Consider the following 25,822-nt stretch of genomic DNA (forward strand, 5'->3'; position numbering starts at 1 on the left):
CTTCTTGTTTTAATTTTTTATTGTTTATTCTATTACAGTTGTCTCATTTTTTTCTCTTTTGCCCCCCTCCACCCAGCTCACTCCTCTAGCCAAAGTCAATCGCTTCTCTGTTGTCCACGTCCATGTGCCATTCATATATGTTCTTTGACTAATCCTTTCCCCTTCTTTCCACAATTCTCCCTCCCCTCCTCCCCTCCTACAGCTATCAGTCTATTCCATGTTTTTATGTATCTTGTTCTATTGTTCTTGTTAGTTTATTTTGTTCATTAGATTTCAGTTATAAGTGAGATCATATGGTATTTGTCTTTCACCACCTGGCTTATTTCACTTAGCATAATAGTCTCCAGTTCCATCCATGCTGTTGTAAAAGGTAGGACTTCCTTCTTTCTTTCTGTGTTAATGTACCACCATTTATTAATCCACTCATCTACTGATAGGAACTTGAGCTATTTCTAGCACTTGGCTATTGTAAATAGTGCTGCTGTGATCATAGGGATTCATAAATTCTTTTGAATTGGTGTTTCAGGATTCTTAGGGTATATTCCCAGCAGTGGAATTGCTAGGTCATAAAGCAGTTTCATTTTTAATTTTTTGAAGACATTCCATACAGTTTTCCACAGTGGCTGCACCAGTCTGCATGTCCACCAACGGTGCACTAGAGTTCTCTTTTCTCCACGTCCCCACCAGCATTTGTTGTTTGTTGATTTGTTTACAATGGCCATTATGACCAGTGTCAAGTGGTATCTCATTGTAGTTTTAATTTGCATCTCTCTGATGGCATGTGTTGTTGAACATTTTTTCATATGTCTATGTGTCCTCTGTATGTCCTCCTTGGGGAAGTGTGTATCCAGGTCCTTTGCTTATTTTTTTAATTGGGTAGTTTGTCTTCCTGGTGTTGAGTCATCTGAGTTCTTTACATATTGTGGAAATTAAGCCCGTGTCCAGTATATCATTGGCAAATATGTTCTCCCATATGGCTGGTTCCCTTTTCATTTTGATGATAGTTTTTTTAGCCATGCAGAAGCCTTTTAATTTGATGTAGTCCCATTTATTTACTTAAATAAATAGAAAAGTTATGTTCATGCAAAAAACCTGCACATGAATGTGTTTTTTAAAGATGTTATTTATTTTTAGAGAGATGGAAAGGGAGGGAGAACGAGAGGGAGAGAAACATCAATGTTTGGTTGGCTCACATGTACTCCCTATCAGGCACCTGGCCTGCAACCCAGGCATGTGCCCTGACTGGGAATTGAATTGGTGACCCCTTGCTTTGCAGACCAGCACTCAATCCACTGAGCCACAGCAGCCAAGGCAATGTTTATAGCAACTGTATTCATAATTGCCCAAACTTGGAAGCAATGACAATGTCCTTAAATAGGTAAATGGATAAATACACTCTGGTACATGTATATAATGGAATATTATTCAGCAATAAAAAGAAATGAGCTATCAAGTCACAAAAAGATATGGAGCAATCTTAAATGCATATTGGTAAGTGAAGAAAGCCAGTCTGAGAATATTACATACTCTATTATTCTATTCATATGACATTCAGGAAAAGGCAAAACTACAGAGACAGTAAAAAGATCAGTGATTGCCACTGGTTCAGAAGGAGAAAAGGAGGGTTGAATACATGGAACACAGAATTTTTAGGACAGTGAAAACTCTATATGATACTATAGTGGTAGATAAATGCATTTTACATTCCTCAAAACCCAAGTAGAATGTACAATTGAAAAGAGTGAAGCTCTCCTACAGTTCTGTGCTGTCTGGGGCCCCAGGCTGGCATCTGCAGTCTCTGCCTCCACTGCCAGATGCCTACAAGGAGAACAAAGTCAGCCTTGCATCGGGAAAGCAGGGAGTCCTGGGGCTGGAGGCACAAGCTGGGGAGCAGAGTAAGTGGCACTGGGTAGCTCAGGTGTCAGCTGGATGGGTGGTTATATCTGTCAGCTGGATGGGTGTTAGACATGATCCCCCAGAGGGGATCATGTCTAACAAAGCTTAGGTGCTGCCAACTGCAGCCAATGGGCACGTGAAGTTAGTGGTGTCCAGTACACCTCTGGTGGACTTCCTGATGCAGCTGGAGGATTACATACACACCTACGATCCCACCTGTAGCAAGCAACCAGTTACTACCTGAACCACACTGGCTTGGAGGCCTCAGACCCTCACATAATTTGGCTCATCTCCCTAGCTTCTCAGAAATTCATCTCACACAATGCCAATGATGTACTACAGCATGCAAAATGAAGGACACAGCCTCTGGCAACTCCCAAAGCAAGAGCAAAGACTCAAGTATACTGTAACCATGGAGGACTTGACCCCTGCCCTCAGCGAGTTTGGGATCAATGTGAAGAACCTGCACTATTTCCTCTGAGCCACCCAATCTCTATGTACTTGTCTCCACGCCAGCCTGTTTTCATAATAAACTTTGTTGTAACAGACGAAAAAAATGAACCCTAATGTAAACAATGTACTTAAATTAATAATAATGCATCAATACCGGTTCTTCATGTGAAAAATGTACCATACCTGTGTAACACATTAATAATATGGGAAAACTGTTGAGGGGGAACAGAAAGTAACAGTGGTAATATGGGAACTCTGTACTTTAAGTTTCTCTCTAACATCAAAGCTGCTCTAAAAAACAATAATGACTGTCAAGGCAAAAAAAAGTGCTTTTTTCTGGGGCGAGCTCTGAGGCAGGTCAAATAAAGATGAATTAATTGTGTGAGGGTTTTTTTCCCAATAACTGTCAGGTCAAATTGTGACTATTCTCTAGAAATGGGGCTTTTGGGGAAACTGAAACCCAGTCTTGCCCCTCCAGTGATTGCTAGGCTACTGATTTTCACAACAGGTGTAGTTGTTAGGCTCTTATTTTTCAAGGCTATTGTTGAGCCAAGGAGAGGGGAATTGGAATAGGAAAGTTAAAACACCACAAAGCTCACTACTCTCACAGGGGTTCAGCCATTATTCTTGGATAAATACTCCTGGATTGTTGCAAGCCTTTGAATTATTCCAGAGTTCTGAAAAAGGTGATCTTGATAATTTTTTTGCAAGTGTTCTTATTGGTTTTATTAAGGAGTGGATTTTTGGAGGTTTTTGTTCCATGATTCCTGAAGTGCTCTTCTATTAGCCCCATTTCACTGTGACCTGCCCCAAAGATCCATAGATCCGTATCTTCTCATTCATTTGTTTAACAGATATAAGTGAAGTTCCCTAGATAATAGACTATTTCTTATCATCCCATAAAGTTTTTTTTAAAGATTTTATTTATTTACTTTTTAGGGAGGGAAGGGAGGGAGAGAGAGAGAGAGAGAGAGAGAGAGAGAGAGAGAGAAACATCAATGTGCGGTTGCTGGGGGTCATGGCCTGCAACCCAGGAATGTACCCTGGCTGGGAATCGAACCTGGGACACTTTGGTTCCCAGCCCGCACTCAATCCACTGAGCTACGCCAGCCAGGGCCTCATCCCATAAAGTTTTAATCACACTTAGAAACCAAGGTATTTAAATACTTACATACATATGTTCATACATGTGCCCCCACCCTCTGTGTTATCTAGCTAGTAAGCTATCCACCCATCCATCCATCTAACCATCCATTTATTCCATATGCAATTTTATTTATGAGTAGAGTTCACGTGGAGGAAAAAGATGGTGTCCCTACACAGTGTGCTATTGTCTAATCAAATGCTTTTATCACTTTCTCATCTTCATGTATTTGAGTGCTTTTATGTTCAACAAGCAGAAAGCTGACCTTGAACTTAGTATTTGATCTGGTCCTGGGAGTGCCAACAGAAAAATATCAGAGAAAGCAAGATGGGAGGGGGTTTGGCTCAGAGAGGCAGAGGTAAAGGGATTTCTACACATCAAAAATGTATCAAATACTTAAACAATGTGTGTTACATAGGTAGAACAATCTCAAGAGTGGGTGTGAAGGGTTAGACTCCAGAGTGCAAGGAGGCTTAGTAACTGCACTACTTTCCACCAAGATGATATCTGACAGGATTCATTTCTGGCACTATCTACATATTACCTTACTGGAATCTTGCTGTGTTTTGCTGCTGCTACCACTGCTGGCACCTCACCTGGTAAGTATGATAGAACTTCACAGTGCTAATGCTGGGGAGGGAGGTGAGCATTATATTGAGTGTACTTTCTGCTTTTTCCTCTTTTGCAGACCCTTACCTACCCAACTGAAGATACTGTTGGAGCTATAAGTGAGGCAGTGGCAAATCCATTAGAAGGCATGGGTCTGCCAATCATCTCCAGGTGGCTAGGATGACTCCATTCTAGATAATCCTTCATAGCAAACTTGTTGGGATTGCCTACACTTGGACCAAATACTGCAGGTGAGAGCTTTGTCTCACCCTCTGCTTCTCCACAGCTAAATTGCTTAACACCAGGATTCCCAGGGTCCAGATGACCCCTGCTTTGTTCTTTCAGGAATGGGTGCTGTGTAGTCAAAAACTTTGGGGTTGACACCATGGAGAAGACATAAAAGCATGAAGGGAGAAAAATCCACCTGTGCTAAGCAATTCATTTTCTGTGTTTTGTTTCTGCATTAATGGACCTTAATTTTCCCTGGCATTATTGATTTTTTGGCTAGTTCATATTTTATGGTATCATATATATGCTTTATATCAGGATGGAAATGATATTGGAACAGGAGAAAAGATCAAACCACTAGTCCCTATTAGCCTGTGTTCATTGTGCTCTAGAACCATCCTGCTTATTTCTTAGTAGCAGTAGGATCCTATCAGGACAGCATTGAGATGAACAGAAAATGGCTCTGACCTTGGATAGTTCAGTGTAACAGGGTGGAAGAACTTTTTTTTCTCTCCATACCACTCCTCCACCCAAAACATACATATATGCATTGTATCTTTCAATAGCTAGACAGCACAGAGAGGAAGAAGGGCTGTGTTCCTATAAAAATTCCCTAGATCTATACACTTAACATTAGCCCACAAATTTCCCCATTCCAAGGGAATGCAGGGCCCCTCTATCATAGTCCATATCTCTATGTTTTTCAAGTCATACTCCCAATGAGATGACTGTTTCCCCCATGCCTTAGAGTACACACATACAGCTGTCTTCTCACTTTCTACATTCCCTTGTAAGATATGAGTGAGTAAATTATTGAGAAGGAGCCCTATGTGACTTCCCTGTCTCTTACTGTGCTCTTCCAGTCAAGTAGTCCAAAACTCTCTGTGGAATCCAGCTAATGGTGTTTGTCAGGTCAAGAAAGAGCTTCATGAGCGCTTTACCACTCCCCACCCCTGCCCCAAAGTCCCCAGAAGGAGCCCAAACTGATAATACCTAGTTTTCAGGCTACAGAACTGTTAGAGAATAAATTTCTGTTGTTTTAAGCTACACAGTTTGTGGTAATTTGTTATGGCAGCCCTGAGAATCTAATATAGTAGGTAAATATAAAAGTTAGTATTATTGTTTGTTGGTTTGTAACTTCTATTTTTCTATATCATTCAAAAGATTACCCATTGTGACACCTTGGATGGAACTGGAGAGCATTATGCTAAGTGAAATAAGCCAGGCAGTGAGGAACAAATACCATATGATCTCACCTTTAATAGGAACCTAATCAACAAAAGAGAAAAGCAAGCAAAATATAACCAGAGACATTGAAATTAAGAACAATCTGACAGTAACCAGAGGGGAGGTGGGAGGGGATAATGGGAGGAAGGGTTTTCAGGAACAACTATAAAGGACATATGGACAAAACCAAGAGGGTGGAAGCAAGAGAGGGAGGAGGGTTTGGCTGTGGTGGGAGGGAGTGGTGGGAAGTAAATGCAGACAACTCTAATTGAACAACAATAAAATAATTTTTTAAAATTAAGTTATTTAGTTAAAACTTATGGCACTGTGGTATTCCTTAAGCTATAATTGAACAATGATAAAATAATTTAAAAAATAAAGATAATAGTGTAAAAGTTGGAGAGAGAAGAAATGAAGGTGGGAGAATGTATAAGAATGTTATTATCCCCATCTTTTATAGGAAAGGTCAATCAAGGTATGAATTAAGACACCCAGTTGAAAAAATGCAAAAAAAAGATAATTATATAAAAAACAACTATAAATCTATATTGATTGGAGCACATTGTATAAATATGTAATTTGTGGCAATAACAGCATAAAAGGGTAAGGATGAAGCTGTATAGGAATGAACATAGATCTTGTGTAATATTGAAGCTAAGTTGGTACTAATTCAAACTAGATTGTTATAAATTTAAGATATTAATTGTAGTCCCTAGTCTAACTCAGTAAATAACTTTAAAATGTGCACAAAAAGACAGAGAAGCAGATAAAACAGTTCTCTATAAAAACTTGATTCAACACAAAAGAAGGCTGTAATAGAGGAAATAAGGAACAAAAAGTATAAGATATATATAAAACTGCAAAATGGTAGAAATAAGCACTTCCTTATTAGTAAGTACTTTCAATGTAAATGCATTACACTCTCCAATTAAAGACAGAGATTGGTAGAATGAATAAAAGAAATATAATCAAACTGTATATTGTTTATAAAAGATATACTTTAAATCCAAAAGCAAAAAATATCAGTAGATTAAAAGTGAAAACATTGAAACCACTATTCTACATGAATAGTAACCAAAAGAGAGCTGAAATGGCTATAATGAAATCAAATAAAATAGACTTTAAGTCAGACTGTTAGAAGAGACAAAGAAGGACATTCCATTTTGATGAAAAGGTTAATCCACCAAGTAGATGTGAAAATTATATACTCACATAAAAATAGTTCTAAAATAATAGTCGAAGACTTCAATACCACATTTTTCATTATGGAAAGAACAGATAGAAAGAAGGTCAATAAAGAAATAGAAAATTTGAACAACACTATTAACCTACTAGATCTAACAGTGTTCTGTATGTGTATATTATACATGGAATATTCTCCAGTATAGATGATATTATAGTCCAAAAAACAAGTGTCAATAAATTATAAAAGATTGCAATTAGACAAATTGTCTTCTCTAACCAAAATTGAATGAAAGTAGAAAGCATTAACTGAAGGAAAATGGGAAATTGATGGATATGTTGCAATTAATCAATGAACACTTAAACAACTAATAGTCAAAAGAAGAAATAGCAAGAGGAATTGGACAATACCTAAAAATAGATAAAAAGGAAAAGACAGCATATGAAAACCTATGGGATACTACAAAGGCAGTTCTCAGTAGAAAATTTATGTCTGTAAATGACCACATAAAAAGGAAAATAATCTAAAAATAGACCTAACTTTATACCTTCAGGAACTAGAAAAAGAAGAGCACACTGAAGCCATAGCTAGTAGTAGGAAGGAAATAACAAAGACTACAGCAGAGAGATGAAATGAAGAATAGAAAAACAATAGAGGGCATCAATGAAATCAAAAGTTCTTTCTTTGAAATGATTAAAAAAGACAAATCTTTAGCTAGATTATTTTTTTAAAGGAGATGATGCAAATAATTAAAGTCAGAAAAGCAGGGCATTACTACTGAACTTATAGTAATAAAAAGGACATCAGCCAGACAACCTAGGCAAAACATACTTTCCTAGAAACAAACTATGAAAACTGATTTGAGAAATAGAAACTCTGAATAGACCTATAACAACTAAGAGACTAAATCACCAATCATAACTTCCCAACAAGAACAAAGCCCAGGACCAAATTATTTCCCTGGTGAATTCTACCAAACATTTAAAGAATTAACACCAATATTTCTCAAACACTTCTAAAAAAATGAAAGAGAGAATACTTCTTAACTCATTCTGTAAGGCCAGTGTTACCCCAAAACTAAACCAGACAAAAACACTATAAGAAAATAAAACTACAGGCCAATATCCCACATGAATATAGGTGCAAAACTCCTAAAAAAATACTAGCAGACTGAATTCAGCAGCATATTTAAAGGATTATATACCATCACTAAGAGGGGTGTATCCTAGGAATGCAGGACTGGTTTCACATATGAGAGTTAATATAACCACTTTAATAGAATAAAGGAGGAAAACACATGGTTGTCTCAAATGATGTAGAAAATGTGTTTGACAAAATCCAGCACTGCTTCATGATGAGAAAGAAGAAAACACTGAAAAAAAAAAGAGAGAGAGAGAGAACAGAAGGGAACTTCCTCAACATGATATGGGACATTTAGGAAAAACTCATAGCTACATTCAGATCCAGTAAACTCAATAGTGAAAGTAAGAAAGGTTTCCCTATATCAAAATATCAAAGATAATAAAGACATGTCTCTATGGTCAATTAATATTTGGCAAAGGGGGCAGAAACATAAAATGGAGTAAAAATAGTCTCTTCAACAAATGGTGTTGGGAGAACTGGAATGGTACATGCAAAAAAATGAAACTAGACCACCAACTTCCATTATACACCATAGTAAACTCAAAATGGATAAAAAACTTAAACATAAACTGCAACACCATAAAAGTCCTAGAGGAAAACATAGGCAGGAAAATTTCAGGTATCCTGCACAGCAATATTTTCACCAATACATCCTTTAGGGCAAGGGAAATAAAAGAAAGAATAGGCAAATGGGACTACATCAAATTAAAAAGCCTCTGCATGGCTAAAGAAAATATCATCAAAATGAAAAGGGAACCAACCATGTCAGAGAACATATTTGCCAATGATACTTCGGACAAGGGTTTGATCTACAAAATATATACAGAACTCATATGACTCAACACCAGGAAGACAATCCAATTTAAAAATGGGCAAAGGACCTGAACAGACACTTCTCCAAGGAGATCATACAGAGGGCCCATTTTTAATTTGTTCATGGTTTCAGGATACATATGAAAGGATACTCAACATCACTAGCTATCAGAAAGATGCAAATTAAAACCACAATTAGATACCACCTCACACTAGTCAGAATGGCCATCATTAACAAATCAATAAACAACAAGTGCTGGCAAGGATGTGGAGAAAAGAGAACCCCAGTACACTGTTGGTGGGAATGCAGACTCATACAGCCACTGTGAAAAACACTATGGAATTTCCTCAAAAAACTAAAAATGCAACTGCCTTTTGACCCAGCAATTCCACCACTGGGATTATACCCTAATCCTGAAACACCAATCCAAAAGAACCTATGCACCCCAATGTTCATAGCAGCACAATTTACAATAGTTGAGTGGTGGAAACAGCCTAAGTGCCCATCAGTAAATTAGTAGATGAAAAAAACCGTGGTACATTTACACAATGGAATACTATGCAGCAGAAAGAACTTCTACCCTTTGCAACAGCATGGATAGAGCTAGAGAGCATTATATGATCTCACCTATAACAGGAACTTAATGAACAAAACAAACAAAGGAGCAAAATAGACCGAGAGGCATGGAAATAATGAACAAACTGATAGGGACCAGAGGGGAGGGGAGTTGGAGACAAGAGAGATAAAATGGGGAAGGTCCTAGTTAGTGAACAAGTATAAATGACCCATGGACATGGACAACAGGGTGGTGATTGATTGTGGAAATAGAAGTAGGGACAGGCAGGGGAGAGCAATGGGGAAAAATCTGGATAGCTGTGATAGAACAACAATAAAAAAAATCAAGGATAAGACAAGGTGCCTGCATTTGCCATTTATATTCAACATTGTGCTGAAATTTATAGCCAGAGGAATCAGGCAAGAAAAAAAAAAGGGGCATCCAGATTGGAAAGGAAAATTTTCAACTATCTCTATTCATAAACAACATGATCTAATATATAGAAAATTCTGATGAATCCACACACAATAAAACTATTAGAGCTAGTAAAAATATGTAGCAAAATTGACTTCCAGCCAAGATGGAGGCATAGGTAGACACACTGTGCCTCCTCACACAACCAAAAGAAGGACAACAACAATTTAAAAACAAAAAACAACCAGTACAGACAGAAAACCGAACTGTATGGAACTCTGATAACCATGGAGTTAAAGAAAGCACATACATCCAGACCAGTAGGAGGGGCAGAGTTGGGCAGCTGGGATGGAGAGGACTTGTGGCAAGGCTGCAACAAGCGGACCCTGCAAGGTGGCTGCTGGCAGAGGGTGGTCCTACATTCGTGTGCAGATAAACTGGGAGAAACAACTAGAGAGTGGGATGGATTGCACAACCCAGAGCCCCAGCTCCGGGAAAGCCTCAAACCACTCATTGAAAACTCCTGTGGGGTTTGAGGCAGAAGCGGGAGAAACCCCAGCATCACAGGAGAGTTCGTTGGAGAGATCCACAGGGTCCTAGAATGTACACAAACCCACCCACCTGGGAATCAGCACCAGAAAGGCCCAATTTGCTTGTGGGAAGTGGGGGAAGTGACTGAAATCCAGTAGAGAGTGGAGCAAGTGCCATTGTTCCCTCTTGGACCCCTTCCCAACATACAGCATCACAACAGAGCCACAGGGGTTGACCCACCCTAGTGAACACCTAAGGCTTCACCCCTCACCACGTAACAGGCGCATCAAGACAGAACAAAAATGGCAGAAACAAAAGAACAGATCAAAGCTCCAGAAAAAATACAACTAAGCAATGAAGAGATAGCCAACCTATTAGATGCACAGTTCAAAATATGGGTAATCAGGATGCTCACAGGACTGGATGAATTTGGTCACAAATTAGATTTAAAAAAAACAAAGGCTACACTAAGTGAAATAAAGGAAAATATACAGGGAACCAATAGTGATGGGGAGGAAACTGGGACTCAAATTAACAGTGTGTGTACCAGAAGGAAGAAAGAAGCATCCAACCAGAAAAGAATGAAGAAACAAGAATTCAAAAAAATGAGGAGAGGCTTAGGAACCTCCAGGGCATCTTTAAACATTCCAACATCTGAATTATAGGGGTCCCAGAAGGAGAAGAGGAAGAGCAACAAGTGGAAAACTTATTTGAACAAATAATAAAGGAGAGCTTCCCCAATCTGGCAAAGGAAATAGACTTCCAGGAAGTCCAGAAAGCTCAGAGAGTCCCAAAGAAGTCGGACCTGATGAGGAACATAGCAAGGCACATCATAATTACATTACCCAAGGTAAAAATGAAGGAGAGAATCCTAGAAGCAGCAAGAGATAAGGAGACAGTAACCTACAGAGGAGTTCCCATCAGGCTGTCAGCTGATTTCTCAAAAGAGACCTTACAGGCAAGAAGGGGCTGGAAAGAAGGATTCCAAGTCATGAAAGACAAGGACCTACATCCCAGATTGCTCTATCCAGCAAAGCTTTCATTTAGAACAGAAGGGCAGATAAAATGCTTCTCAGATAAGGTCAAATTAAAGGAGTTCATCATCACCAAGCCCTTATTTTATGAAATGTTAAAGGGACTTATCTAAGAAAAAGAAGATAAAAAACATGTATTGTAAAATGACAGCAAACTCACAATTATTAACAACCACACCTAAAACAAAAACAAAAGCAAACTAAGCAAACAACTAGAACAGGAACAGAACCACAGAAATGGAGATCACATGGAGGGTTATCAATAGGGGAGTGGGAGGAGGAGAGAGGGGGAAAAGGTACAGAGAATAAGTAGCATAGATGGTAGGTAGAAAATAGACAGGGGGATGGCAAGAATAGTATGGGAAATGTAGAGGCTAAAGAACTTATGACCCATGGACATGAACTAAAGAGGGGAATGTGGGTGGGAGAGGGTGTGCAGGGGGGGGAATGAAGGGGGGTTAATGGGACAATTATAATAGAATAATCAATAAAATATTTTTTAAAAAGAAGTACAAATACATTTAAAACATGGATGAACCTTAAAAACATGCTAAATGTAAGAAGCCAAGCACAAAAAAGCCACATAGTGCATGATTCCATTTGTAAGAAATATCCAGAATAGACGTATCTATAGAAACAGAAAGCAGATTAATGGTTGCCAGGGAATTGATTGGGAGGGGAGAAGAATGTGCAATAGCTGTTGAATGGGTATGGGTTTTCCATTTGGGGTGATGAAATGTTCTGAAACAAGATAGAGGTGATGGCTGTACAACATTGTGAATGTATTAAATGCCACTGAACTGGACACTCTAAAATGATTAAAATGGTAAATTTTATGTTGTTTGTGACTGTGTTTTCAATCTTGATAACCCTGATATAGGGATTTAAAAACATTTACTTAACTTTCATAGTCTACCTAGAAGCAATATTTTATCACTGTATTTGGAATGTTAAAACTATTCCTTTATAGGTAGGTACCTTTACCTTGCCCTCTTTGTGCTATAATTAGTCTTATATATTGTACCCATATATATTGAAAATCCATCAAACATTTTTATAAATTTTGCTATCAAATATAATTTTTTTAAAACTCAAGAGGAGAAAAGTAGTCAATCATATTTACTCAGATACTTACTGTTTCTTCTTCACTTTCTTCATTTCTGCTGTTCCACATTTCCGTCTAGTAACATTTTTCATGTGTGAAAAGCCTCTTTTTATTATTTTTAAAGCCTATCTGCTGGCTATAAATACTCTTAGGTTTACTTTATCTGGGAATATCTTTATTTCACCCATTCTCCTTGAGCAATATTTTCACTGTATTTAGAATTTGGAATTGAAAGATTTGTTTTTGGACTTGAAAAGTGTGCCAGTTCTCTCTGGCCCCCATGGTTTATGATGAGATATCTAAAGTTATTTGAATTATTTTTCTTATACGTACAGTGGATCAATTTTCTCTATTTTCAAGATTTTTTTTGTCTTTCATTTTTGGCAACTTGATTAGGATGTTTCAGGGCATAAATTTCTTTAGGTTTATCTTATTTAGGGTCCATTCAGCTTCTTGAATTGGTAGATTTATGTCTTTACCAAACTTGAAAAATTCTCTGCCACTATTTCCTCAAACATTTTTTTTTCAGCAGCATGCTCATTTTTCTTTCTTTCTTGGGCTCTGATAATGCAAATATTTGGCTATTTATTATTTACCCATGAGTCCCTAAAGCTATGTTAGTTATTTTATATTTTTCTTTGTTGTTCAGAATAGATAATTTTTATTAATTTATCTTAAAGTTTGTTAACTCTCCCTTCTGTCATCTTCATTCTGCAATTGCATCCATCCAGTGATGTCTTACAATTTCAGTTATAAAATTTCCATTTGAGTGTTTCTACATCTTGACAGTTTCTACATCTTTACTGAGTGTATTAGTTAGTTATTGCTGTGTAACAAATCACCACAAACTTAACGACTTAAAAGAACACAAATTACTATCGTACATATTCCTTCATTCAGAAGGTGGCACAGCTTAGCTAGAATTTCAACTGGGTTTCAGTCAAGATGTTGGCAAGAGCTCTGCTCTCATTTACAGCTTGACTGGTGATGGGTTTGCTTCTAAGTTCACTCAAGTTTTTAGAATTTGCTTCATTCTTTCTGTAAATCTTAGGACCCCTGATTCTTACTGGTTGTAAGTTGGAGGGCATACTCAGATCCTGGGGGCTGCCTGAAGTTCCTTAATACGTGGTTCTATATATAGAAGCTCACTTCTTCAAAGCCAGCAATGGAGAAAGAGAGCAAGTTGGCTAACAAGATGGAGTATTGTATAATATAGCATAATCACAGGAGTGACCACTTTAAAGTCTGTCTGCCACATTGAGAACTTGTATTTTAACATTTAACAAGAATGTTCATTGTTTATTTGAACATTTTTATAATAGCTGAATTTGTCTGATAATTCTAACATTTGTGTCATCTCTGTTTTCATATCCATTTCTCATGCAATGTATAATTTTAATGGTTTTTTATATACCTAATAACTTTGGATGTATCTTGTCATTTTAAACATTATGCTATGAGACTCTGGGTCTCTTCTAAACTCTATGAAGAATGTCGATATTTTGTTTTAGCAGGCAATTAACTTGATTAACTTCTGGCCTCAAGTCCCAACTTGCCTTCTGTTGGTTGGCAAATGAACTTTCATAGACTTTGTAGTGCTATATGAATCTGTCCTATAAATGTACCACTCCGTGGCCAGCCTGAGTCCTAGGCAGTGATCTATAAGTTACTTCAATTCCCAAAACCATTCTTTTGCTTAAAAACCCTGAATGGGATTCCTATTTTACTTAAAATAAAACCATCTCCTTATGATGGCCTATAAAACTCTACATGATATGACCCCTGTCTCTCTCTCCAAACCAATATCATGTACCTCACTCACACCATCCAAGTCCCATGCATTTTCTTTCAGTTTCTAGTGCATGATGAATTCAATTCTTCTTTAGAGGTATGCATTTGTTGTTTTGTCATCCTGGTATGCTCTTCTCCAATATCTTTGTATGACTGGTTACTTTCATCTTATTTTAGTCTCAGCTCAAACGCCAGCACCTCATATAGTCCTTTTAGACCACTGAATCTAAATTAGCCTAACCCTTTGCACCACTTCAGAGCACTACAACTTCTTAAAAGTATCTAATTCATGTATGCTATATTTTTATATTTTTATTTTCCTTTTCCCATTGAAATTTCATTTATCAGAGGACAGAAAATTGTCTGAGTCTTGGTCACTGCTATATCCTCAGTGTGCCTAGAATAGCACCTTCCACATTCAGATTCAAAAATATATTTGTTCAGCCCTGACTGGTGTGGCTCAGTGGGTTAGGCATCCTCCAACAAACTGAAAGGTTGCTGGTTCCATTCCCAGTCAGAGCACACGCCTGGGTTATGGACCAGGACCCCATTTGAGGGCGCTTGAGAGGCAACAGATCTATGTTTCTCTCATATCAATGTTACTCTTCCTCTCTTTCTCCTTCCTTTGCCTTGTCCATAAAAATAAACAAATAAAATCTTTATATATATAATATATATATAAATATGTATATATATGAATATGAATATATATATATTCAGTGAATGAATATTCTTCCAATCTTATTTTTATGCACACATTTAGAACCAAAAAACACTTGTTGTAAAAGCTGTTTAGTAGGGCTTAATATTCTGTTTCATTAAATGTATTTCAACAGCAACACCTCAAGAGCTGCTCCATCACACTGGATGGTTCTGTGTGAATAGTTAACAGTTTACATGCAGCCATTCCTCTGGTATCTGATTTGCTTTGTGCTGGAATTATAATTTTGTCTTTGTTCATGTTGTCATTTTATCATCCTTGTTTCTTTTAAGATTTTAGATGTCTTTTCACAAAGCATTTCTTCATTGTCATTGTCTTGTTTATTAGATTCCTTTATTCTTTTCATCCCTACACCTCAATAATATAAGCTTCAGAACTGCTATTTTGATCCAGAACAATCACTTTATAAATGTTTGTTAAATTAATACATCATATTTAGCCATATGTAATACACACTTTTTGCCCAAATTTTGAAGGAAAAATAAGGATATGCATTACATGTGGGCAATACCAATTCTGTATCTATATACCATAAAACAAAATATTTTTCCCCTGACATTTTGGGCCAAAAACATGGGTGTGCACTATACATGGCAGAATACAGTAATTTCTTCAATTACTTCACTTGTAAAACAGGGATGCTAACACCTATATCCTTGAATCTTGGGGAGAAAACTAGAGACGTATTATACTGTGAATACCAGAGGGCATATGAAATGCTGTGACTAGCTAAGAGTGTAGGTGCTGCACACCAGTTTCTATAGAAATGCTAAATCAAATCTGTGTTTCAGCAAAATCACAAACTCTGACCTGAAGTTGAACGTTGGTACTACATTTGTATAGCTAAAGCTGTGAATGTTAAATACAAAGAATCAAGTTTCAACTCCATAGGAAGACAATGAATCTTCTAACACACAGGTGGCAAACACAAGGCCCATGGACCAAATCCAGCCCTCCATCTTGTTTTCTCCAGCCCCGCACCTTGTTTCTACCCAGCAACACTGAGCTCCTTGCCCCTAGTTAAAGAATAGTTACATTTATACAGTCCTGAAATTACATTTGGCCCATTGAAGGCCACCACAAGGCTGATGTGGTCCCTGGTGAAAATGAGTTTGACACCCCTGCCATAACAAAATTTTAATTGATGAGAAATATTATAGATTATGAAACACTTGATTTCTGAAGTTGAGGAACTGTAGAATTTAGACATGATGTAGTAGGTCAAGGAAAGAATTTGAAATATCTAAGCGGGGGAAAGTGTTATAAAAATGGTGTTTGCAGCTAAAATGTTATTTTAATAATTGTTCAAGTACAGTTTTCTGCCTTTTACTCCCATTCCAGCCCACCCATCCATCCCTCCCTACTTCCCTCCCATTACAACCTCCCTAGTTTTTGTCCATGTGTCCTTTATATTTGTTCCTGTAAACTCTTCCCATTCCCTCTGGAAATTCCCTCTTCTCTCCCCTCTGGTCACTGTCAGCCTGTCCTCTATTTCATTGTCTTTAACTATATTTTGCCTGTTTCTTTGTTTTGTTGTTTAGGTTCCTGTTAAAGGTGAGATCATATGATATTCTTCACTACAAAGGGAGACCCCCGATTGTTCCATGCTGCCATTTTTGGTGGTGCTTTTGGTCTGGTAAGTGGGGATAGTAGGTAGATTCTTTGTGGGACCTTCAATATTGGTAAAAGCTCCTCAGAAACAGTGTTTGAGGGAGATGGAAAACAGGAGCTATGAAGGACTTTTTTGTTGCTGTGTTTGTTTGCAAAGTTAGAATATTTTGCTATGTTTCTTGATCTGTAAAATGCCAACAATTTAAAAATAGTATATGTTCGAAGTCCCCTCCTCTTCACATGTATTTCTTGAGCTACCTCTACTTGGATAGCTCTTTGCTTTTCACTCAATAATTACCTTTCTTTGTATGCCTCAAAGAGCTTGAAAAGTACTGATGTCTCATTCAGTGATTCATCTTATTTATTGCCTGATTTAGAAGGACAGTAAAAGCACTCATAATTACTTTGTGATTTTCCACATTGACAGCTTAGCTAAGGTATGGCAAGTCCCAAAGTAATTCAAAGTACTTTCAAGTTCTCTGCAGCCTGGCAGAGTGCATGCCTAGAAAGAAAGAACATTACAGGAACCTGATCCTAACACCAGACTCTCCAGCAGTCTCTGTTGTTATATTCATCTCCCAAGCTAAGGGCTATAAGATTTCCTTTATCTCCTGCCTCCACCTGACTTGGTTTGTCCTTCAGATGATCACCTTAAGTCTACACTCTAACTCTAGACTTACATAATGGTATACTTTAGGAGCATCCCTGAAAGATCTCCTGCTTCCAAATCTCTCCCCCATTGTTTTCCTACACTCTTTAAGCATTCCAATTCTATAAATTAATGCCTGTATGACATTACTAAGAAAACAAGCTAAAATTATTTACAATAAGTATAAAGGTCAGAGGTTAAATATGGAAGTCATCCTTTTTGCCCACTTTTTTTAAGGTAAAGAATTTTTTATTTGAAGAAAGGAAAAAACCTCATGCTTAAACAGTTGTAATAACCCTTTACTTAATTAGCATATTTTAATCCACAGATCAGTCAACACAATTATGTAGATTAGCACACATTTTATTACATAAGTATCCTATCAGTATATATCCATATTTTGTAAAAAAATTTCTCCTTTAATATACTAAAAAGATAAATTTTCTTTCAAAGACATAACACTCCAGTTTACTTCCTTTTATTTTTTTTACATTTTTAAGGTTTTTATTCCCCGAATATTACAATTGTTTAATGTTAAACAATGAACATAATTTACCACATTAACAAATTAAAGATACATATTCATAGATCTAATAAAGTGTTTTACAAAACTTATTTTTACATTTTTTTATTTTAATCATTGTTCAAGTACAGTTTTCTCCCTTTTACTCCCACTCCAGACCATCCACCCATCCCTCCCCATTTCCCTCCCATTACTACCCTCCCCCTAGTTTTTGTCCATGTGTCCTTTAAATTTGTTCCTGTAAACCCTTCCCATTCTCCCCTGAAATTCTGTCTTCTCTCGCCTCTGGCCACTGTCAGTCTGTCCTCTATTTCAGTGTCTTTGGTTATATTTTGCTTGTTTCTTTGTTTTGTTGTTTAGGTTCTTGTTAACGATGAGATCATATGGTATTTGTCTTTCACTGTCTGGCTTATTTCACTTAGCATAATGCTTTCCAGCTCCATCCAAGCTGTTACAAAGGGTAGGAGTTCCTTCTTTCTTTATGCTGCATAGAATTCCACTGTGTAAATGTACCATAGTTGTTGATCCATTCATTTACTGATGGGCATCTAGGTTGCTTCCAGCACCTAGCTATTGTAAATCGTGCTGCTATGAACATCAGGAAGCAAAAGTTCTTTTGTATTGGTGTTTTATTGTTCTTAGGATACAGTCCCAGCACTGGAATTGCTGGGTCAAAAGGCAGATCCATTTTTAGTTTTCTGAGGAAGTTCCATACTGTTTTCCATAGTGGTTGTACCAGTCTGCAGTCCCACCAACAGTGCACAAGGGTCCCCTTTTCTCTACAACCTCTTCAACAGTTGTTGTTTCTTGCTTTGTTTATGATGGTCATTCTGTCTGGTGTGAAGTGGTATCTCATGGTGGTTTTAATTTGCATCTCTCTGATAGCTAGCGATATTGAACATTGTTTCATGTGTCTTTGGATCTTCTGTATGTCCTCCTTGGAGAAGTGTCTGTTCAAGTCCTTTGCCCATTTTTTAATTGGGTTGCTTGTCTTCTTAGAATGGAGTCGTGTAAGTTCTTTATATATTTTGGACATTAAACCTTTGTCCGATGTATCATTGGCAAATATGTTTTCCCATACAGTTGGTTCCCTTTTAATTTTGATACTGTTTTCTTTAGCTGTGCAAAAGCATTTTATTTTGATGAGGTCCCATTTGTTTACTCATTCCTTTATGTCCCTTGCTCTAGGAGACATCTCACTAAAAAAGTTTCTGCGTGAAATATCTGAGATTTTCCTACCTAAGGACTTTAATGGTGCCACGGTTTATATTTAAGTCTTTTATCCACCTTGAATTTATTTTTGTATAAGGTGTAAGTTAGTGCTTGAGTTTCATTTTTTTGCACGTAGCTGTCCAGTTCTCCCAACACCATTTGTTGAAGAGGCTATTTTTATTCCATTTTATGTTGCTGCTTCCTTTGTCAAATATTAATTGACCATAGAGACTTGGGTTTATTTCTGGGCTCTCTGTTCTGTTCCAGTGGTCTATGTGTCTGTTTTTATGCCAGTACCAGGCTGTTTTGATTACAGTGGCCTTGTAGTATAGTTTAGTGTCAGGTATTGTGATCCCTTCCACTTTACTCTTCTTTTTCAAAATTGCAGCAGCTATTCAGGGTCATTTATGGTTCCATATAAATTTTTGAAGTGTTTGTTCTATGTCTGTGAAATATGCCATTGGTACTTTAATAGGAATTGCATTGAATGTGTAAATTGCTTTGGGTAGTATGGCCATTTAGATGATATTAATTCTTCCAATCCATGAACACGGTATATGTTTCCATTGGTTTGTGTCTTCCTTGATTTCTTTCCTCAGTGTTATGTAGTTTTCTGAATACAGGTCTTTTACCTCTTTGGTTAGGTTTATTCCTAGGTATTTTATTTTTCTTTTTGCTATATCAAATGGGATTTTTTTCTTGATTTCTGCTTCTGCTGTTTCATTGTTGGTGTACAGAAATGCCTTTGATTTCTGGATATTGACTTTGTATCCCACTGTTTTGCCAAATTAGTTTATTAGGTAAAGCAGTTTTTTGGGTGAGCTTATAGGATTTTCTATGTACACTATCATGTCATGTGCAAACAGTGACAGTTTTGTTTCTTCCTTTCCGATTTAGATGCCTTTTATTTCTTTTTCTTGTCTGATCACTGTAGCTGAAACTTCCAGTACTATATTGAATAGAAGTGGTGAAAGTGGGCAGCCTTGTCTTGTTCCTGATCTTAGTGGAAAAGATTTTAATTTTTGCCCATTGAGAATGATGTTGGCTGTAGGTCTCTCATATATGGCCTTTATTATGTTGAGGAATGCTCCCTCTATTCTCACTTTGCTGAGTGTTTTTATCCTAAATGGGTGCTGCACCTTATCAAATGCTTTTTCTGCATCTATTGATATGATCATGTGGTTTTGTCTTTGCTTTTGTTTGTGTGATGTATTACATTTACTGATTTGTGAACATTGTACCATCCTTGCATCCCTGGAATGAATCCCACTTGGTCATGGTGTATGATCTTTTTAATGTACTGTTGGATGCAGTTTGCCAGTATTTTGTTGAAGATTTTAGCATCAATGTTCATCAGCAATATTGGCCTGAAGTTTTCTCTCTTTGCTGTGTCTTTATCTGGTTTTGGAATTAGGATGATGTTGGCCACATAGAAAGAGTTTGGGAGGCTCCCATCTTTTTGGATTTTTTGAAATAGTCTGTGAAGGATAGGGGTTAGCTCTTCCTTAAATGCTTAGTAGAGTTCTCCTGTGAAACCATCTCGTCCAGGGCTTTTGTGTGTAGGGAGTTTTTTTAATACTGCTTCAATTTCTTTTGCTGTTATTGGTTTGTTCAGGCTTTCTGCTTCTTTTCCATTGAGTTTTGGAAGACTATATTTTTCTGGACATTTGTCCATTTCACCTAGGTTTTCAAATTTCTTGGCATACAGTTCTTTGTAGTAATTTCTTACAATGCTTTGTATTTCTGTGGTATCTGTTGTAATCTCTCCTCTTTCATTTCTGATTGTGTTTATTTGGGTTTCCTCTCTTTTTTTCATGATGAGTCTGCTTAAAGGTTTGTCAATTTTGTTTATCTTTTCAAAGAACCAGCTCTTGGATTCATTGATCCTTAGAATTGTGCTTTTAGTCTCTATTTCATTTAATTCTGCTCTGATCTTGGTTATTTCCTTCCTTCTGTTTGCTCTGGGCTGTCTTTGTTGTTGTTCCTCGAGTTCTTGTAGACATAGGGTTAGGTTGTGTGTTTGAAATGTTTCTAATTTTTTTAGGTGGGCCTCTATCATTAAACACTTCCCTCTCAGGACTGCCTTGGCTGTGTCCCATAAGTTTTGGTTTGTTGTGAGTTTGTTTTCATTTGTTTCCAGAAACCTTTTGATTTCTTCCCTAATATCATTCTTGACCCATTCATTGTTTAATAGCATGCTATTTAATCTCCATGATTTTGAGTGTTTTGGGTCTTTTTTCCCTGGGGTTGGTTTCTAGCTTCAGTCCCTTGTGGTCCGAGAAAATGTTTGGTATGATTTCAATATTCTTGAAATTGTTGAGGCTTGTTTTGTGTCCTATCATGTGGTCTGTCTTTGAAAATGTTCCATGTACATTTGAAAAGAATGTGTATTTAGCTTCTTTGGGATGGAGGGCTCTGTATATATCAGTAAAGCCCATTTCATCTAGGGTATTGTTCAATGCCACAATATCTTTGTTGATATTTTGTTTGGAAGATTTGTCCATTTTTGATAGTGGGGTGTTAAAATCCCCCACCATAATTGTGTTGCTGTCAATATCTTTCTTGAAGTCCTCTAAGATTTTCTTTATGTATTTGGGTGCTCCTATGTTGGGTGCATATATATTTACAATATTTATGTCTTCTTGGTGGATTCTTGCCTTGAGTATTATGAAATGACCTTCTGGTTCTCTCTTTATGGCCCTTTTTTCGAAGTTTATTTTGGCAGATATGAGTATTGCTGCCCTGGCTTCGTTTTCCTGTCCATTTGCTTGGAAAATTTGTTTCCAGCCCTTCACTTTCAGACTGTGCAGGTCTTTTACCCTGAGATGGGTCTCTTGTAGGCAGCATATGTGTGGGTCATGTTTTCTTATCCAATCAGCTATTTTGTGTCTTTTGATTGGAGCATTTAATCCATTTACATTTAAGGTTATTCTTGATAGGTACTTATTCATTGTCTTTTATGTGTGTGTGCTCCTCTCACTCTCTCTCTTTTCCTTTCTTTCCTTAAAGTAGTCCCTTTAGCATCTCTTGCACAGCTGGTTTAGTGGAGGTGTATTCTTTTAGACTTGTTTTGTTTGAGAAGCTTCTTATTTGGCCTTCTATCTTGATTGAGAACCTTGCTGGGTAACGTAGCCTTGGTTGCAGACCTCTGGTTGTCATTACTTGGAATATTTCTTTCCATTCTCTTCTGGCTTGGAGTGTTTCCATTGAGAAGTCAGCTGTTAGCCTTATTGGGGCTCCCTTATATGTTACTTCCTGTTTTTCCCTTGCTGCCATTAAGATTCCCTCTTTGTCTTCAAATTTTGCCATTTTAATTATGATGTGTCTTGAGGTGGGCCTCTTTGGGTTCCTCTTGATTGGGATTCTCTGTGTTTCCTGGATTTGTGTGACTTTTTCTCTCATCAAATTAGGGAAGTTTTCATCATTACTTTTTCAAATAGGTTTTCTATCCCTTGCTCTTCTTCTTCTCCTTCTGGTATCCCTATTATAAGGATTTTATTACGTTTCATATTGTCTTGCATTTCTCTTAATCCCTCTTCATTCTTTCTGAGCCTCTTTTCCCTTTCTTCCTCTTTCTGGGTGTTTTCTTCTACTTTGTCCTCTAGCTCGCTGATCTGATCTTCTGCTTCAACGATCCTGCTTTTCATTCCTTCTACTGTGTCCTTCAGTTCAGAAATTGTATTCTTCATTTCCTCTTGGCCCTTGTTGAGAGTTTCTATTTCCTTTTTCATGTTGATGTAGTTTTCAGTGAGTTCATTGTAGCTTCCCTGTAGTTTCTGGTAGCTCATAGTGAGCTCATTGAGCTTCCTGACAATCATTGCTTTGAACTCAATATCTGATAGTTCAGTTGCCTCTATTTCTTTTAGCATTCTTTCTGAGGCTTCTTCCTTTCCTTTCATTTGGGGATTGTTTCTTTGTCTTCCCATTGTTTGTGAGACTCTTCTTGTTAGCCTCAGCTTCTTAAATTGATCTGTTTTGGCTCCCTGGGTTTGTGGTGTGAACTTCTTTTGTAGAATAGCAGTGAGTTTCAGTGTTGCAGTTTCCTTCATCTCCCAAGCTCACTGGTCATGGGCTGTCATTTAAGTTGGCTTTGTGTTTGCCTTTGGGTTTTGATTGTTGTTGGGTCTTTCTTTGGTGGTTCCTTCCCACCAGCTGGTTAAATGAGGGTCACTCTGTCCACCACCTCTTGTATTTTGTTGTGCTGGTGAGGGCAGGTTGTGTTGAAGCTGGTTCTTCCATGTGTATAAGGTTTAAAGAATTCTCTCTTGCTCTTGTTCACTTGTTTGTATTGGGTACTGTCTCTACTGTTGAGTTATATTTCCAGATAGGTCCTGGATTGAGGTTTGTGTGGTTACCACTCCCTCCTTCACCTTCTTCTGTTGTTATCTGTTAGTGGTTCCTTTGTTGTTGGGTTTCCTCTTCCAGTGGGTATGCTGGTGTTCACTGCCTCCACCTATTCTTTTTTTGTCTTGTTGCAGCACTCTTCTTAGGGTCCGGTTTTTCAGTTCCGCCACAATCCTTGGTCCCCTATTTTCACATATGCTGAAGTATGTTGGTTGCTTGCTTGTCTACTCCATAGATCAGTCAGGATTTTCTCCCCTGAGCAGAGGGAAGCCAAATCTGCTCCTTCCTACTCCGACACCATCTTAATCCCCTAGTTCCTTTTTTATTGAGTGTATTGGGGTTACATTAGTTAATAAAATCATATAGGTTTCAACTGCAAAATTTTATAACACATCATTTGTATATTGTACTGTGTATTCACCACACAAAGTCAAATCTATTTCCATCACCATTTATCCCCTATACCATATACTACCTCCCCAAAGCAGTTTTCTCTCTGTTTTTTTTTTCTTTGTGGCTTCTTTTTTTTTTTTAATTGCTGTTCAAGTACACTTGTCTCCATTTCCCTGCCACCACTCCCTCCCAACCTACCCATCCACACCACCCACCCTCAATCCTTCCCCCCTTTGGCTCTGTCCATGTTCTTTATACATGTTCCTTGATGACCCTCCCACTAATTTCTCCCATTATTGCTCTCACCCCACCCCACTAATAAATGTTAGTTTGTTCTTTATTGCAATGTCTCTGGTTATATTTTGCTTGCTTGTTTATTTTATTGATTAGGTTCCACTTGTAGGTGAGATCATATAGTATTTGTCTTTCACTTCCTGGTTTATTTCACTCAGTGTAATACTCTCCAGCTCCATCCATGCTGTCTCAAAGCGTAGGAGCTCCTTCTTTCTCTCTGCTGCATAACATTCCATTGTGCAAATGTACCATAGATTTTTAATCCAGTCATTTATTATTGGGCACTTAGGTTGCTTCCAACATTTGGCTATTGTAAATTGTGCTGCTATGAACATTGGGGTGCATAGGTTCTTTTAAATTGGTGTTTCAGGATTCTTAGGGTATAATCCCAGCAGTGGAATTGCTGGGTCAAAAGGCAGTTCTATTTGTAGGTTTGGGTGTGTGTTTGCTTTTTTTTTTAGGAAATTCCATATTGTTTTCCACAATGGCCATACCAGTCTTCATATCCACTAACAGTGCACTAGGGTTCCCTTTTCTCCACAATCTTGCCAGTACTTGTTTTTTGTTGATTTGGTTATAATGGCCATTCTGACTAGTGTGAGGTGGGATCTCATTGTGGTTTTAATTTGCAGCTCTCTGATGGCTTGTGATGTTGAGTATCCTTTCATATGTGTATGGGCCCTCTGTATGACCTCCTTGGAGAAATGTCTGTTGAGGTCCTTTACCCATTTTTCAATTGTCTTCCTGATGTGGAATCCCATGAGTGCTTTATAAATTTTAGAGATCAAATCCTTGTCTGAGATATAATTTGGTAGTATATTTTCCCATATGATTTGTTCCCTTTTCATTATGCTGATGTTTTCTTTAGCCATGCAGAAGCTTTTTATTTTTGATGAAATCCCATTTGTTTTTTCTTTCCTTTATGTCCCTTAATCTAGGGGTCATATCAGTGAAGATGTTGCTGCATGGAATATCTGAGATTTTCCTGCCTGTGTTCTCCTCTAGGACTTTTATGGTGTCATGACTTATATTTAAATCTTTTATCCAACTTGAATTAATTTTTGCATATGGTGTAAACTGGGGATCAAGTTTTATTGTTTTGCATGTAGCTGTCCAGATCTCCCAACACCATTTGTTGAATATGTTATTTTTGATCCATTTTATGCTGCTGCCCACTTTGTCAAATATTAATTGACCGTGGAGACTTGGGTTTATTTCTGGGCTCTCTGTTATGTTCCATTGGTCCATGTGTCTGTTCTTATACCAGTATCAGGTTGTTTTTGATTATAGAGGCCCTGTAATACAGTTTGATATCAAGCATTGTGATCCCTCCTACTTTGCTCTTTTTTCTCAAAATTGTTGCAGCTATTTGGGGTCCTTTATGGTTCCATATAGATCCTTGAAGTGTTTGTTCCGTGTCTGTGAAATATACCATTGGTACTTTAATAGGTATTGCACTGAATCTATAAATGGCTTTGGGTAGTATGGACTTTTGATGATGTCAATTCTTCTAATCCATGAAAACCATATATGTTCCCATTTGTTTGTGTCTTCCTTTCTTTCTTCAGTGTTGTGTAGTTTTCTGAGTACAGGTCTTTTACCTCTTTGGTTAGGTTTATTCCTAAGTATTTTATTTTTCCTGTTGCTGTATCAAATGGGATTTTTTCCCTGATATTTCACTGTTGGTGTACAGAAATGCCTTTGATTTCTGAATATTGACTTTATATCGCATTGTTTTGCCAAATTCATTTATTAGGTAGAGTAGGGTTTTTCTGGTGGAATCTATAGGATTTTCTATGTACACTATCATGTCATCTGCAAACAATGACAGTTTAGTTTCCTCTTTTCCAGTTTGGATGGCTTTTATTTCTTTTTCTTGTTTGATTGTTGTGACTAGGACTTCCAATTCTATGTTGAATACAAGTGGTGAAAGTCAACAACCTTGTC

Source organism: Phyllostomus hastatus, unplaced genomic scaffold (assembly GCF_019186645.2).
Source record: "Phyllostomus hastatus isolate PE091 unplaced genomic scaffold, TTU_PhHast_1.1 phas_scaffold_200, whole genome shotgun sequence".
Lineage (NCBI taxonomy): Eukaryota > Metazoa > Chordata > Mammalia > Chiroptera > Phyllostomidae > Phyllostomus > Phyllostomus hastatus.